The sequence below is a fragment of the Acomys russatus genome, chromosome 27, assembly GCF_903995435.1.
Source record: "Acomys russatus chromosome 27, mAcoRus1.1, whole genome shotgun sequence".
In the NCBI taxonomy this organism is placed as follows: Eukaryota; Metazoa; Chordata; class Mammalia; order Rodentia; family Muridae; genus Acomys; species Acomys russatus.
The window spans coordinates 23,951,283-23,965,605 of NC_067163.1; the positions used below are offsets into that span (position 1 = coordinate 23,951,283).

Here is a 14,323-nt window from a genome sequence, read left to right on the forward strand (position 1 = left end):
GCATTGTGTCCTTTGAGAGAATTCTTTCAGAACACATGGTTGTCCTTCCTCCATGAAAGGCTGAACGCTGTTCTGCTTTGCAGGCCCCCTTTCTAGGGTTCACGCCCTGACCAGCTCCTGGGAAGGCCTGGGCCAACTACAGAGACTAGATCCTCTGGTGCAAGACTAAGGTAGACAGGCACCTGGAGGTATCCGTCTCCATCCACCCCGGGTATCCACACAGGCTACATTGATTCCCACTACCACACATTCACTTTCTTCTAGCTAGGAACCCTGTGCACATAACCATGCCTGAGGAGAACCTGCTTTGTATAGGATGACTATAAAGTCATGATAGGGCCTTTGAAGAAACTATAAAGTCCATCTTGAACATGTCAACACAATCGAAGCTGACCAGAGTTTATTTTCTAAAAGGTTAAGAGGGCATGGGTGTTTGACCTTTGGCCTCTATGTTCTCAAACTCTCCTGAAAAGGATGATTGAAAGACTGACAATGACAGGAAAGGGCTGTCTACAAGCCGAATACAGCCAGCCAGGCACTCATTAAAGCAGAAGTTTACAGTGTGGCTTTGAAATAGATATTATACAAAAAGGAACACGGGACAGAGAACAGACGGTACTCTTTTACCCAGGGGTCCTGACAATAGCATTTTCAACTCCAAGAACTCTGGAGATAAAAAGGGGTGACTGCTCTGGAAGGGACAGATGTGTCCTGGGTATTAAAACATAGAAGTACCTAAGTGATTGTGGCAGGTTCTGAACCAAACTCTAACCTCTCCGCCTTCCTCACTGATGGGACAGTATGTGGCTATAAGCATTGCCCTATCCCGTCATGAAGGCAGGTTTACTCCTAATACTTCCGTTCAAACAAATAGGAACCAGAATGAAAGCTTCAATGGGGCAGGGGGATGTAGCTCCGTTAGTTGGCTTGGAGCTTGCACAGCATATGGGGCACCCTAGGTTTGTTCACTAGCGAAGGCTCCGTTAGCGGAGCATGGTGCTACATGACTGTAGTCTTAGCACTTCACGTGCATGCAGAAGGCCATTCCCGATTGCAGAGAGAGTTGATTTAAAGGTGCCGTCTCAAAACACAAACCTAAACACAACCGACAGTGTATGCTGGAGTTTGGATCAGCAATGCCAAACACAGGGCTCTGGGCTTAAGCCAAAGCTGCTGCTGCTTCTAATTAATAATAAAAGATCATCATCATCACCATCATCACCGGGTGACGTAGAGCAAACTTGTGAATAAACTTTTTCCGTGATCCACACATGCTTATTAATGTTGGCCAGAGACACTGGACACCAGGGAAACTGAACACTCAAGAGTTTTGGCAGTCAGCTTCATGGGTTTTGATTTTGGTTTTTGGAAATCAGTGAAGTGTATCTACCTAAACCAAGTACTTTATTGTACTTAAAAGGCCTATGTGTGACTCAGAAAGAAATTGCACAATTAGAAGTGAGGTAAAGAAATATAGTTGGCTGAAGAAATGGCTTGGTGGTTGAGAGCACTTGCTCCTCTTCCAGAGGATATAAGTTTGGTTCCTAGCACCCATGTCAGGTGGCTTATGGCAGCCTACAGCTTGGGAATCTATGCACATGTAACATAGACAGACAGACAGACAGACACAGACACAGACACATACACACACACACACACACACACACACACACACACACACACACACACACACACACACACCATACATGCTCACTACATAACACATCCCTGGCTGGCCTTGAACACGCAGATCCACCTGCCTCTGCCTCCCAAGTGCTAGGATTAAAGGCATGCACCATATGTCAGTCTCTCAAAAAAAAAAAAAAATTAAAAAACTAAAATAAAAGAAGACCTAAATTCTTTCCCATATGCCGGCAAATTGAAAGTGTCACTCTCTTTCCCAAGACAATGAAGTGCTCAGATTTGCAGCTTGTACAAAGCACTAAGGCCGGGATCCCTCTGGGAAGAACTGAGTTTGGGTGCACACTTCCTATGCATCCTGTACCTGACTACAGAAGTGTCTTAAAGACACCATCCCTTTTGTAAAGGTGAGCTGAGGGTGCGTGCCCTGGTGTCTACAGCTCTGTAGGGTGGGCGGGCTAAGGAAACACCATCCCTTTTGTAAAGGTGAGCTGAGTGTGCGTGCCCTGGTGTCTACAGCTCTGTAGGGTGGGCGGGCTAAGGAAACACCATCCCTTTGTAAAGGTGACCTGAGTGTGCGTGCCCTGGTGTCTACAGCTCTGCAGGGTGGGCGGGCTAAGGAAACACCATCCCTTTTGTAAAGGTGACCTGAGTGTGCGTGCCCTGGTGTCTACAGCTCTGTAGGGTGGGCGGGCTAAGGAAACACCATCCCTTTTGTAAAGGTGAGTTGAGTGTGCGTGCCCTGGTGTCTACAGCTCTGCAGGGTGGGCGGGCTAAGGAAACACCATCCCTTTTGTAAAGGTGAGCTGAGTGTGAGTGCCCTGGTGTCTACAGCTCTGTAGGGTGGGCGGGCTAAGGAACACTATCCCTTTGTAAAGGTTGACCTGAGTGTGCGTGCCCTGGTGTCTACAGCTCTGTAGGGTGGGCGGGCTAAGGAAACACCATCCCTTTTGTAAAGGTGACCTGAGTGTGAGTGCCCTGGTTCTACAGCTCTGTAGGGTGGGCGGGCTAAGGAAACACCATCCCTTTTGTAAAGGTGACCTGAGTGTGCGTGCCCTGGTGTCTACAGCTCTGTAGGGTGGGCGGGCTAAGGAAACACCATCCCTTTTGTAAAGGTGACCTGAGTGTGAGTGCCCTGGTGTCTACAGCTCTGCAGGGTGGGCGGGCTAAGGAAACACCATCCCTTTTGTAAAGGTGACCTGAGTGTGAGTGCCCTGGTGTCTACAGCTCTGCAGGGTGGCGGGCTAAGGAAACACCATCCCTTTTGTAAAGGTGACCTGAGTGTGCGTGCCCTGGTGTCTACAGCTCTGTAGGGTGGGCGGGCTAAGGAAACACCATCCCTTTTGTAAAGGTGAGCTGAGTGTGCGTGCCCTGGTGTCTACAGCTCTGTAGGGTGGGCGGGCTAAGGAAACACCATCCCTTTTGTAAAGGTGACCTGAGTGTGCGTGCCCTGGTGTCTACAGCTCTGTAGCGTGGGCGGGCTAAGGAAACACCATCCCTTTTGTAAAGGTGAGCTGAGTGTGAGTGCCCTGGTGTCTACAGCTCTGTAGGGTGGGCGGGCTAAGGAAACACCATCCCTTTTGTAAAGGTGACCTGAGTGTGAGTGCCCTGGTGTCTACAGCTCTGTAGGGTGGGCGGGCTAAGGAAACACCATCCCTTTTGTAAAGGTGACCTGAGTGTGCGTGCCCTGGTGTCTACAGCTCTGTAGCGTGGGCGGGCTAAGGAAACACCATCCCTTTTGTAAAGGTGACCTGAGTGTGAGTGCCCTGGTGTCTACAGCTCTGCAGGGTGGGCGGGCTAAGGAAACACCATCCCTTTTGTAAAGGTGACCTGAGTGTGAGTGCCCTGGTGTCTACAGCTCTGCAGGGTGGGCGGGCTAAGGAAACACCATCCCTTTTGTAAAGGTGAGCTGAGTGTGCGTGCCCTGGTGTCTACAGCTCTGTAGGGTGGGCGGGCTAAGGAAACACCATCCCTTTTGTAAAGGTGAGCTGAGTGTGCGTGCCCTGGTGTCTACAGCTCTGTAGGGTGGGCGGGCTAAGGAAACACCATCCCTTTTGTAAAGGTGACCTGAGTGTGCGTGCCCTGGTGTCTACAGCTCTGTAGCGTGGGCGGGCTAAGGAAACACCATCCCCTTTGTAAAGGTGACCTGAGTGTGAGTGCCCTGGTGTCTACAGCTCTGTAGGGTGGGCGGGCTAAGGAAACACCATCCCTTTTGTAAAGGTGACCTGAGTGTGAGTGCCCTGGTGTCTACAGCTCTGTAGGGTGGGCGGGCTAAGGAAACACCATCCCTTTTGTAAAGGTGAGCTGAGTGTGCGTGCCCTGGTGTCTACAGCTCTGTAGGGTGGGCGGGCTAAGGAAACACCATCCCTTTTGTAAAGGTGAGCTGAGTGTGCGTGCCCTGGTGTCTACAGCTCTGCAGGGTGGGCGGGCTAAGGAAACACCATCCCTTTTGTAAAGGTGACCTGAGTGTGCGTGCCCTGGTGTCTACAGCTCTGTAGGGTGGGCGGGCTAAGGAAACACCATCCCTTTTGTAAAGGTGAGCTGAGTGTGCGTGCCCTGGTGTCTACAGCTCTGTAGGGTGGGCGGGCTAAGGAAACACATTTAGCACCCTCTTCTCTCTGCTTTACCTAAGTGCCTGTCGGGTCATCTGAGGACCATTTAGCTTGCTGTGCTTTAAGGATCGTTCTGGAAAGTTTACTCTGAGCTTTTATTAGTGGCTGGTGTAGAAGGCAGCCGGGGGACAGGGAGGAGAAGAGAAAAACAGCGCTGACATAAACAGACTCTACAACTGAGAAAAGACAGTTGCCCTGAACTATCTGGGGCTTTTGAAAGGGTTCCATTTTAAGATGAGACATGGGCCGCAGTGGGCCCTCGGTGTGTTTTACAGCCCCGCTCCTGCCTTCCAGTTTCTCTGCAGGGGCCTCTCCCACTCCCACACCCTGTACACTCCCAGGTTTCCCCAACACTAATGAAGAGCAACGCAGAGGAGCCAAGTACGTACATCCTCACAATTATGAGGCTACACAATTAGATGGTAGAAACCCCTCAGAAGGAAAGGGTTCATTATATGTTAAAAATTATATGCCTTCTACTTTCCTAAGGATAAAATTGGGTGCCATCTATACCGACTTATTTACTTACCCTCAAAGTCATTTTACTGACACTAGTAACACACAAGTGCTCATGGTAGGGTGAGAAGTGGGCAGTCTCAAGAATACAGTAAAAATTCAGAACAAAGGGGATAACATTTATGCCTCATAGCTTTCTTCTTTTCTTTTATTAAAGTCAGGCTGGCCTCAAGCTCATGACATAGCTGAAGATGACAAGTGTGCTGGGATTTGCACCCAGAACTTTGAACATAGTAGGTGGACAAGCACTCACCAGCTGAGCTACATCCAACACCTCAGCCAAAATATTTTTTCTTTAAAATGCTTGGGACAAAACCCAGAGCCTTGCACTCAAGAGGCCAGGCAGGGTTCTACTGCTGAGCTGTATATCCTGCTTTTTAAAACTATTTTAAACGTTTAGCACAAACCATATATAGCTCACACACTTGTTCCAATCGAGAACTGAGCTTAGGCCCAAGATGGCTGAACATAATATAAACACTAGAGTCCAAACTTTAGGAGTCCACTGTAAAGTATTTCCTGTTTTGTACAGAAAACAAAACAATGAGGCAAAAGGCATGTGACCCAGAGGAGGCCACGTCATGGCTCGCCCTCTCCACTGCAGCACTGGGAGGGAGTGTTCACTTGTGATTAGAGCTGAGAGCTGCGGCCGAGTTTCTCCCCCTCCCCCCATGCAATAAACCCAAAGTCAGAAATCTTCCCAGCAGCTGAATAAAGGGAAGGTTCTACATAGAAACCCAACTGGAGCTAGACATGGACAGGGGTGCGGTGTTAAAGAGGAACGACAGAGGCTGCAGTATGGCTACCCGCTTTCCAGCACTTCAGGCCTGAGCCTATTAAGGGCAATCCTGCAGCTCTCTGTCCCTACCTCAAAGAGACCCAAGGAAGAACGGACTTGACTAGTGATTAATTACAACTCAGTGTTCACAAACATTCTGACCTCAATGGAACTTGGAATTCCAAAGAAGTTATTTTTAAGCCATTCTGTAGGAAAGGGTACTTTAGGAATAAAGGCCAGAGCTCTCTCTGAAGGTTGCTGTCATCGTCAATCAACTGTGGCTCTGCCATACTCAATGCTGGTACATTTGAACTACTCAGGGGCTAGAGAGATGGCTCAGCAGTTAAGAGGGCTTACAGCTCCGTCAGTGGATAGAGCTGATGTCCCTTGATGGCGTCCACGTGTGTTATTGTGAAGGCAACCCAAACACACACACACACACACACACACACACACACACACACACACACACACACAGTTAATTTGTAAAAATTGATTTAATTTGACCTGTTCATGCTTCAAGGTAGGACTTATCATCCACATATAGGGAGGGAGGAAAACTGAGGATTAAAGAGGCTGAAGCCATTAAGTTATTGAGCCAGGATTAAAACAAAGGCCGTGACATCGGAGCTGGCTAAGGAGAAGGCTTATCAGGGGGCTGGGAGTGTGGTTCAGTGGTGAGTGCCCCGTCTTCACATGCAACAGGCCCCAGCTTGACTTGAACATTGTACAGTGTCCCTTCTTCAATCTCTCATCTCAGTTCAGATTGGGACACAACTCTTTCTACAGGTTCTAGCAACATTATGTACAGCAGCATAAACCATTCCAACATAGACAATGATACGATATTTTAAATCAGCAGCTAGTCGGTTTCAACCTTGTAGCAGGTTTTCTGAAGACGAAGGAGGCGGCAGACAGGGCTGGGCCGGGCCTGTGATCCTAACACTCAGTGGGTTGAGGCAGGGGACTGAGCCACAGGACTTGATATTGATATCAATGGGAAGAACCAGAACTTTCCGAGGCCATTTCCAAGGTCTCTACTAGCTGCTGCTTGCTTAGGATTCTGAGATGTCTACATAGTTCATCAATTGTATCTGGAAATCATGACATTTGCCTAAGTGAACACCGAAATTCTAGGGCAACTGATGCTGAGGGATTTTCTGTGGGTTCTATAAACTGTTGTTTTTCAAAAGGATGTGTAGAAATAATACCTTTAAACTTTGTTCCTTCATTACAATGGAGTATCTTTTTCCACCTAAACTCATTCATACCTCACAATGCTGTTCTAAAATGTACTCTCTCAAGGTACCTGCATACTCACTTTATGACAGATGCCTTGTAGGCAGTAAATAAAGGGACAGCATCAGGCTCAAAATGCAAGAGAGACACTGTACCATTGTATTCAAGAATTTTCCCCTCAACTGCTGTTCTGAGAAAATTGTTTTGAACTTTTTTGTCTGTTTGTTTTGTTGGAGACAAGGTTTTTCTCTGGGTAGCCCTGGATGCCCTGGAACTCGATCTGTAGACCAGAGTGGCTTCGAACTCGGAGATCCACCTGCCTCTGCCTCCAGGAGTGCTGGGATTAAAGGTGTGCGCCACCAGCCCTCGGCTCGTTTTGAACTTTTAAAACAACCTTAACAACACGTTGCCGCATAACTATTTAAAACAAAACAAAACAAAAAAAAAACTTTGGATGGTTTTATGCCATGACTAAGTTCTTCGGGGGATTGCCTTGATATTTCAAAATGTCCTTTTGGTGGGACTGAAGACTGTTTTTAGAATTTACGATAACCTTTTAAGAATAGACTTTGCCAATTTTTATGTTAACATAACATGATCATGCTCATTAAAATATATATTTATTATTATTTTGCTTTTTCTCTCACTGTATGTGGAGGAGGGGTAATGTGCACATGTGTAGGGGTACGCACACTTACATGTACATGCAGAGAGAATGCGGAGGATCCTTTACTCTCCACTTCCCTCCTGTGACTTTGAGACAGAGTCTCTCACGGAACCTGGGGCTAGGCTGATAGCTAGCCAGTCCCGGGGAGCCTCCTGTCTCTGCACCACTCCACACACAGCGCTGCGGTTACAGGGACAAGAGCAATCCCGGCCAGCTTTTCTGCTGGTTCTGGGGATTTAACTTAGGCCCACATGTTTACAAAGCAAGCTCTCTTGCCCAGTTTCCACAAAGCACTAGTTGGCTTTTAATACAGGTCTACGTAGCTGAAGCTGGCCTTGAACTTGAATGCCCCTGCTTAAAACTCAGTTTTATATCTAATTCATTCTATTCTTACACTTACTAAACATTCCATGATATGTTTCCAAATTCTAGAAACGTTTGCTCTCTCTTTTCACTTATATACAAGAAACCTTAGCTGACCTTATCTTTAAAAAAAAAAACAAAAAAAACAAAAACAAAGGAGAAGTCTTTATGAAGGGATGGCAGTAGAGCTGGGCAATACAATGCCGTTCAGCATGTGAAAGAAACTGGGTCCAATCCCAACACTGAACAGTGAAGACTTTGGTCTGGGGCTCTCCCATTCAACTCCTGTAAAGACACTCAGTACGGCACAAAGCACGCGCCTGCTTATAAAGCATGAAAATACATTATCTGGGAAACACACCATCAATTTAACAATATCCCGTCAAATACACTGTTCCTCTTAAAGGAGCTAAGACTCACTCTAGCCGCCAATTTCTAGTTCATTCTAATTGCAGGCTTAAGACCACAAGTGCAGACCTGTACCACTGGGCTGGGGTTGAAATCACTGTGAAGGGAACAACACGGTGACTTGAGGTGCCCAGCTGTGCTGTGAGGCTGGTGATACGGATGCCAAGACTCTAGCACTGTTCCTCACGACACGCTAGCTCTCTGCCTGCCGCGGTTCCACACAGGATCATCATTTTGTCTACAGGACCTGGAGGTGTTTGTGTACAGACAACGTCTCCAGGCACTGTGAGAACCTGTACTCCTTCCTGCCTGTTTCCCAGAAAAAAAGGAGGATCCCACCGCCCCCCCCACCTTCCTCTGACCTGCAATTTCCAGTTTTCCACTAGATGTTCAAGAAACATACATTCTCCTAATGCAACGGCTAACAATGGGAGTCGAACAAACTTCGTACTTCAGTAAAATAGGTATTTTTTCCCCAGCACAACACTAATTGATTGATTGATTGATTGATTGATCGGTTAATGACTGAGACTCTATCTTCCACTACATCACAAGACATCTTTCAGCCCTGGTCTCCCAAGGCACTGTAAAAAAGCACCACCATTCCCAGCTCTGCAACACACTTTTTAAGCTGTGGGCTAGACCTTCCGAGAGAAGCTTAATAACCGTCCCAAACTGCAGCGTCATTAGACGTCAGAGCTGAGCTAGAGAAATCATGGGATTCAACTCTCATGCGCTGAACACTTGCTGTCTGGTGCTTTTTAAGTTTCCTTGTTTTTAAACTGTACTTGTGTTATGAATCACTTGCGATAGATTGTTCGGTTTTTTTATGGTAAAGCTGGGGGAAGGGCTAAATTGGACAGATATTATTTTACTTGCGTGTGCATGCATGTGTGTGTGTGTGTGTGTGTGTGTGTATAAACGTGCATTCCGTAAGTGAATGTGGACATCAAAGAGAGGGAGAGAGCAAGAGAGAGAGAGAGGGAAAGAGAGAGAGAAAAAGAGAGAGAGAGAGAGAGAGAGACAGAGTGTGTGTGTATGCATGCATTCCATAAGTGAATGCGGACATCAGACGACCCCAGGGCGGAACTCAGGGCATCAGGCTTGCACTTGGTAAGCAGTTTCCTTGGCTCTTGGGCAGTTTTTGAAGCCCCAAATAATGCACAAGGTTGAGAAAAAGAAAAGGGCCCAACATGAAACTCCACTTCATGAGGCTCTACACAAAAGCATGGGCCTGGTCCCCACTGCTGTGACGTTCGTGAGGCTCTACACCAAAGCGTAGGCCTGGTCCCCAACGCTGTGACGTCCACATTGCTTTCTAACTCTACAAGCCAAGGGTAAGCAGTTATATAAACAGATTTAACAGATAAACACTGGGTCAGGTTCATGATCTCATCTGGCAGTCCTGTGTATTTCCCATCCAAAAGTTCCATCTGGGTCCTCATTAACCGGGGCCTCTTCAGCCACCTTGAGCAATAGGCTACAGAGAAACTAAGGGAGAAAAATTCAAAAATGATAAGAAACACACTGACACGGTGCCACGTGGGCGGAGGAAGGCTGAGACAGGCCATCTGGATACTCGCATTTGTGAGAAGTTTTGTTTAGTGGAAATAACTGGCCCAACGCACAAGCTGTATAAATATTAAGATCAAAAGTCCTAACTTCCACAGCTGTCAGGAAAGCCTGTGTTTCAGGAAACAGACTGATGGCACAGGCGTCTGCCTGACAGAAGTCTTCGTTACACAGCCTGGGATTCCTCCCGTACCTGGCCCAGGCGATGTTAGAAGTAACCAATATTTTCAATTAGCAATGTCCCTTGACCCTATTTTTCTTTTTCTTTTCTTTTCTTTTTTTTTTTTCTGAGACAGTTTCTCTGTGTAGCCTTGGCTGACCAGCCTGTCCTTGAACTAACAGAGATCCGCTGGCCTCTGCCTCCCGAGTGCTGGGATTAAAGGCGTGCACTACCATCATCCTTGGCATAGGGTCTGATACCCTAACTACTGAGCTATTTGGCTTTTCTCCCTTGACACTTTAGAACCAAGTACATCCTCATGAGGAACCTGCCCTGGGACAAAAGAAGTCAAAGAAAGTCACATCAAAGCATGGGGTCACTGTAGACAGACACCCTGTAACTCAAATGTTTGCTTCAATGTTGGTCAGAGTCAGGAAGATTTCCTGACAACATTTTGGGAGGGCTTATTCGTTTGCTTGGTTGGTTGGTTGGTTGGTTTGGGGGGGGGGGGGGCGGGGAGAGTAGTATGTGGCACTATTCAATGCTCTTTAAAGCAGCACTCACAAAGCAGAGATAGTAGGATCTCTGTGAGTTCAAGGCCAGCCTGTTACATATAGGGAACTCCAAGACAGTTAGGATTACAAAGACACTGTCCCCGCCCCCCCAAAAAAAAACACAAGGAACAAAAAAAATTTTTCTGTCACAAATTATTAGGCAATTTTCACTATTTCCTAAAACATTTCATTATCGCAAGCAAAAACTCTACAATAGTTAAGCAATACCTCAGCATTCTGTCTTGCCCCCAGTCTCTGCTCACCTCTAATCTACTTTCCTGCTGCCTACCGTTATATATTCTAAATATAATTAATGACTCTTAAATTATATGCTTAAAGGTTGTTCAAATGGCAAGGTTTTATGTTAACATAATTTCAAAATACCTAGTGAAAATGTAATCAAAACCACTGGGTTGTATGGTGCATGAATTATATCAATTTTAAAGCAATAAATAAATATTATCAATTAGAGATCACACAGATCAATTAGTACACACTAGCTCAATTAAGAAAAAAAGCATACTGTCAATTAGAGATCACTAGCTCAATACGTGCATTCTGGGAGTGCACACACTCCCACACTCCCTTAATTAAGAATGTGAGCTGCAAAGGCGAGCCGGAGTAACTGATTCTACGAGACCTCTCCAGTTCTGCTATAACTTACAACAAAGTCTAGCTAAATCCTGTGCAGAAGCCGTTTAGGACAAGGGGAACAGAGATACCCAATAAATGGCATGTACATAAAGGTGAAGATGCACTATGAGCCACTCGTTTCTGTCCCCCTCGTTGGACCTTGTCTAGGATCCTACTGACACCTGCTGTTCCGAGGCCCCAGCCGCCATCAGCATCATTTATTAAAACTAGAGTCCTATCGGGCACCACTAACGGCAGCAGCGAGGTGCTCAGCTCTTAAGAAACAGCAGAAGTGGCATCCCACTGCCCCAGGGCTTTACCCTTACGCTTGTGTGCGTCTGCTAAAAATCCCCACAAACTGGAGTTTTGACTAAATCAGGCTAACTATATATTTGACCTTCAAAAACACAAGCAAATCCTTCAAGTAATTTGGTCTCATCAGCTCTCTCACCAATTTTTCACGGAAAGAAGTAACCATCCCAAAGCGACAAATGCATGCAAAGGACAAAGCGGGCTAGGCATTTTGCTATTATAGTCAACGATGGAAGAGGCTCCTAATAATGTGACTATCAGAAGTGTTAGCAACTGAGAGGGAAATCTGGGTTTGAGTTGTTCGTAGCATAATTTGGGAGCTTTTCCTACAAAAGCAAAATATACAGCTTTACTCAGGAGATGTGGACAATCCCTGGTCACAGTGCTACCACAGCCTGAGGACACTGTCCCAGACGATGGTCCAACTGAGTGAAGCTCAGGCTGCAAAGTGTCTTAGAAGCCAGTGGGTTTAGAAATTGCCTGCAGAAGGCTGATACTAATTACTTAATTAGGGAGTAACAAAGTAACAAGGAAAGCTCTGAATGTAGAAGTGGTTCCTGAGAGATGAGGTGCTTCCTGGATTCGGCTTTGCATTTCTCAACAGTAGAATCGAACCAAGTATCACAGCACTTAACCTCTCTAAGGATCAGGAGGGACCGACTGAAAAGAGACTCAACAAATGACACAAGGGACATTTTGCAATAGCTTCGGACAGCACATGTTCTTAACGCATCAATTACAAAAGATGATCTGGAAGGAGTCAGTAGCTCCGCCCCCAGGAAGATAACCAGTAGCTTTTTGCTTAGGTACACTGCCCTGGATGGACCCATTTCCTTCTCTACAGTGAGGGGTTACCAAGCTCCTCAGCCACATACAAACTGGGTCATGGCTATTTGTCCCGGACAATGGGAGATAATAGACTCTAACTGCCACCAGAATCAGTGTAGCAACAACCCAGACGGAAGGGACGGGACTGAGATGTAGGGGTCCGACTGAGTCACCTAGCTCCATCCCCGACACTCCTCCTGACTCACTCAGCCCCTCTAGGTCTCTTCCCTAACTGTAATACTGCACAGCTTTCTTTCTTTCTTTCTTCCTTCCCTAACCGTAATACTGCACTTCTTTCTTTCTTTCTTTGACAGGGTTTCTCTGTGTAGCCTTGGCTGTCCTGGAACTTACTCTGTATACCAGGTTGGCCTCGAACTCAAAGACCCACCTGCCTCTGCCTCCCGGGAGCTGGGATTAAAGGTGTGTCTCACCATGGCCCGACTGCATACGTTTAGTCAATCAGAATAAAAATTATGATCTAAAAGGTAAACAAGATGAAGAAAAGCGTAGGTTCTGATTTGTTCTTGGCGTAGGTGTTCAGAGCGCAGTGCTGGCCAGGCTATGGCCCTATGCAGACACAGCTGCATCCCACCACGGGTGTGATAGGCCCACATTATAATAAGGCCTACACCAGGGATTTTGAGCACTTCAGTGAGACTGCTAGAGAAAAGTAAAGTGATACTTAATGATTTTGTCCGGTTTTAATCTAGGGAGAAAGCTCGAGAGGCCTAAGTAAACTGATGAATCTTTCTCTGCAGGACTTAAGCACTTATATTTTTTATGACACCATGCTGGCAGGAGTCAAAGTATTCTTTTCCTTCCTTTCTGTTTTCTTTCTTTCTTTCTTTCATAGTGGGAAGGGCTGGAGCCAGAGACTTCGAAAGCTAGGCAAGTGTTCCAACATTAAACTGTGTTCATATGTTTTGGGTGGGTGGGGTTGGATGGCCCTGGCTGTCCTCAAAGTCACTTTGAACTTCTGATCCTCTTGTCTCTGCCCCTAGATTCTGGGATTATAAGCATGAGTCATTACACTAGGTTTTATGCCATGCTGAGGTTAATGCCATTCTAGGCAACTCAGCTATACAGCCCAGGAGCAAAGACGTTCTAAAGAGAGAGCATACTGTGCCTCGCCCCTTAGCTATCAGACTACTGAAACAAAGGACCTAAGGAAATAGAATTTCCCTCAAAAGAAAAGGCTCAGTTTCTTATGCCAAAAAAGGAGACTGTGTTTCCCAGAAAGAGACTACACAAGAGTGCTGACAACTTGCAGCACAAACCAGGATCTAACACAATGGCAGCAGTGAAAGGCAGGCAGGTCCCAACTTCAGGCAGGATTTTTGAGCTGTATACACCCACAGGCTGCTCCTTAAACCTAAAGCATATCAAAACGCCAATGATGGAGTTTAGTAGGGGATTTCTTCTATTTGTTCTATTTCCCTGTATGGCTACACTGAAAAACAAAACAAAACAAAACAAAAACAAAAACCTATCTCTGTGTGGTGGTTTGCACAAGAATGATTTCCACAGGCTCATACATGTAAATGCTTAGGGAGTGGCACTATTTGAAAGGATTAGGAGGTGTGTCCTTGTTAGAGGAAGTGTGTCACTGGGAGATGGGCTCAGAAGCCTACACCAGACCCAGTCTCTCTGTACCTGCTGCCTGTAGATCAGGATATAGCTCTCTGGACTGTTCCAGCATCGTTTGTGCTGCCATGCTCCCCCACAAGGCAATAATAAAGCCTCTGAAACTGTAAGCAAGCCCCTAACTGAATGCTTTCTTTCTTTTATAAGAGTTGCCATGGTCATGGTGTCTCTTCACAGCCATAGAACAGTGACTGAGACACTGCCTCACTATTATTTGTCTCTTTAATGGCATGAAGAGGACAAGAAGCTGAGTATAGATTGTTAGGGCTACTGTACCCCAGGCTTTGATGCTAACAACTCCAGTGATACTTACACATAACTACTAGGTTTCTACCATTTGCATTACCTAAGGAACTGCATAGATCAGAGCAACGCACACTTACAATCAGAGATGCA

General features: G+C 46.3%; 1 protein-coding gene across 5 annotated transcripts in view; it reads right to left on the reverse strand.

Moving 5' to 3' along the window:
• The window catches only part of Rbpms (RNA binding protein, mRNA processing factor), a 152,881-nt gene that overhangs the window by 71,027 nt on the left and 67,531 nt on the right, over positions 1 to 14,323 (reverse strand). The gene's annotated exons all lie outside the window — the stretch shown is intronic.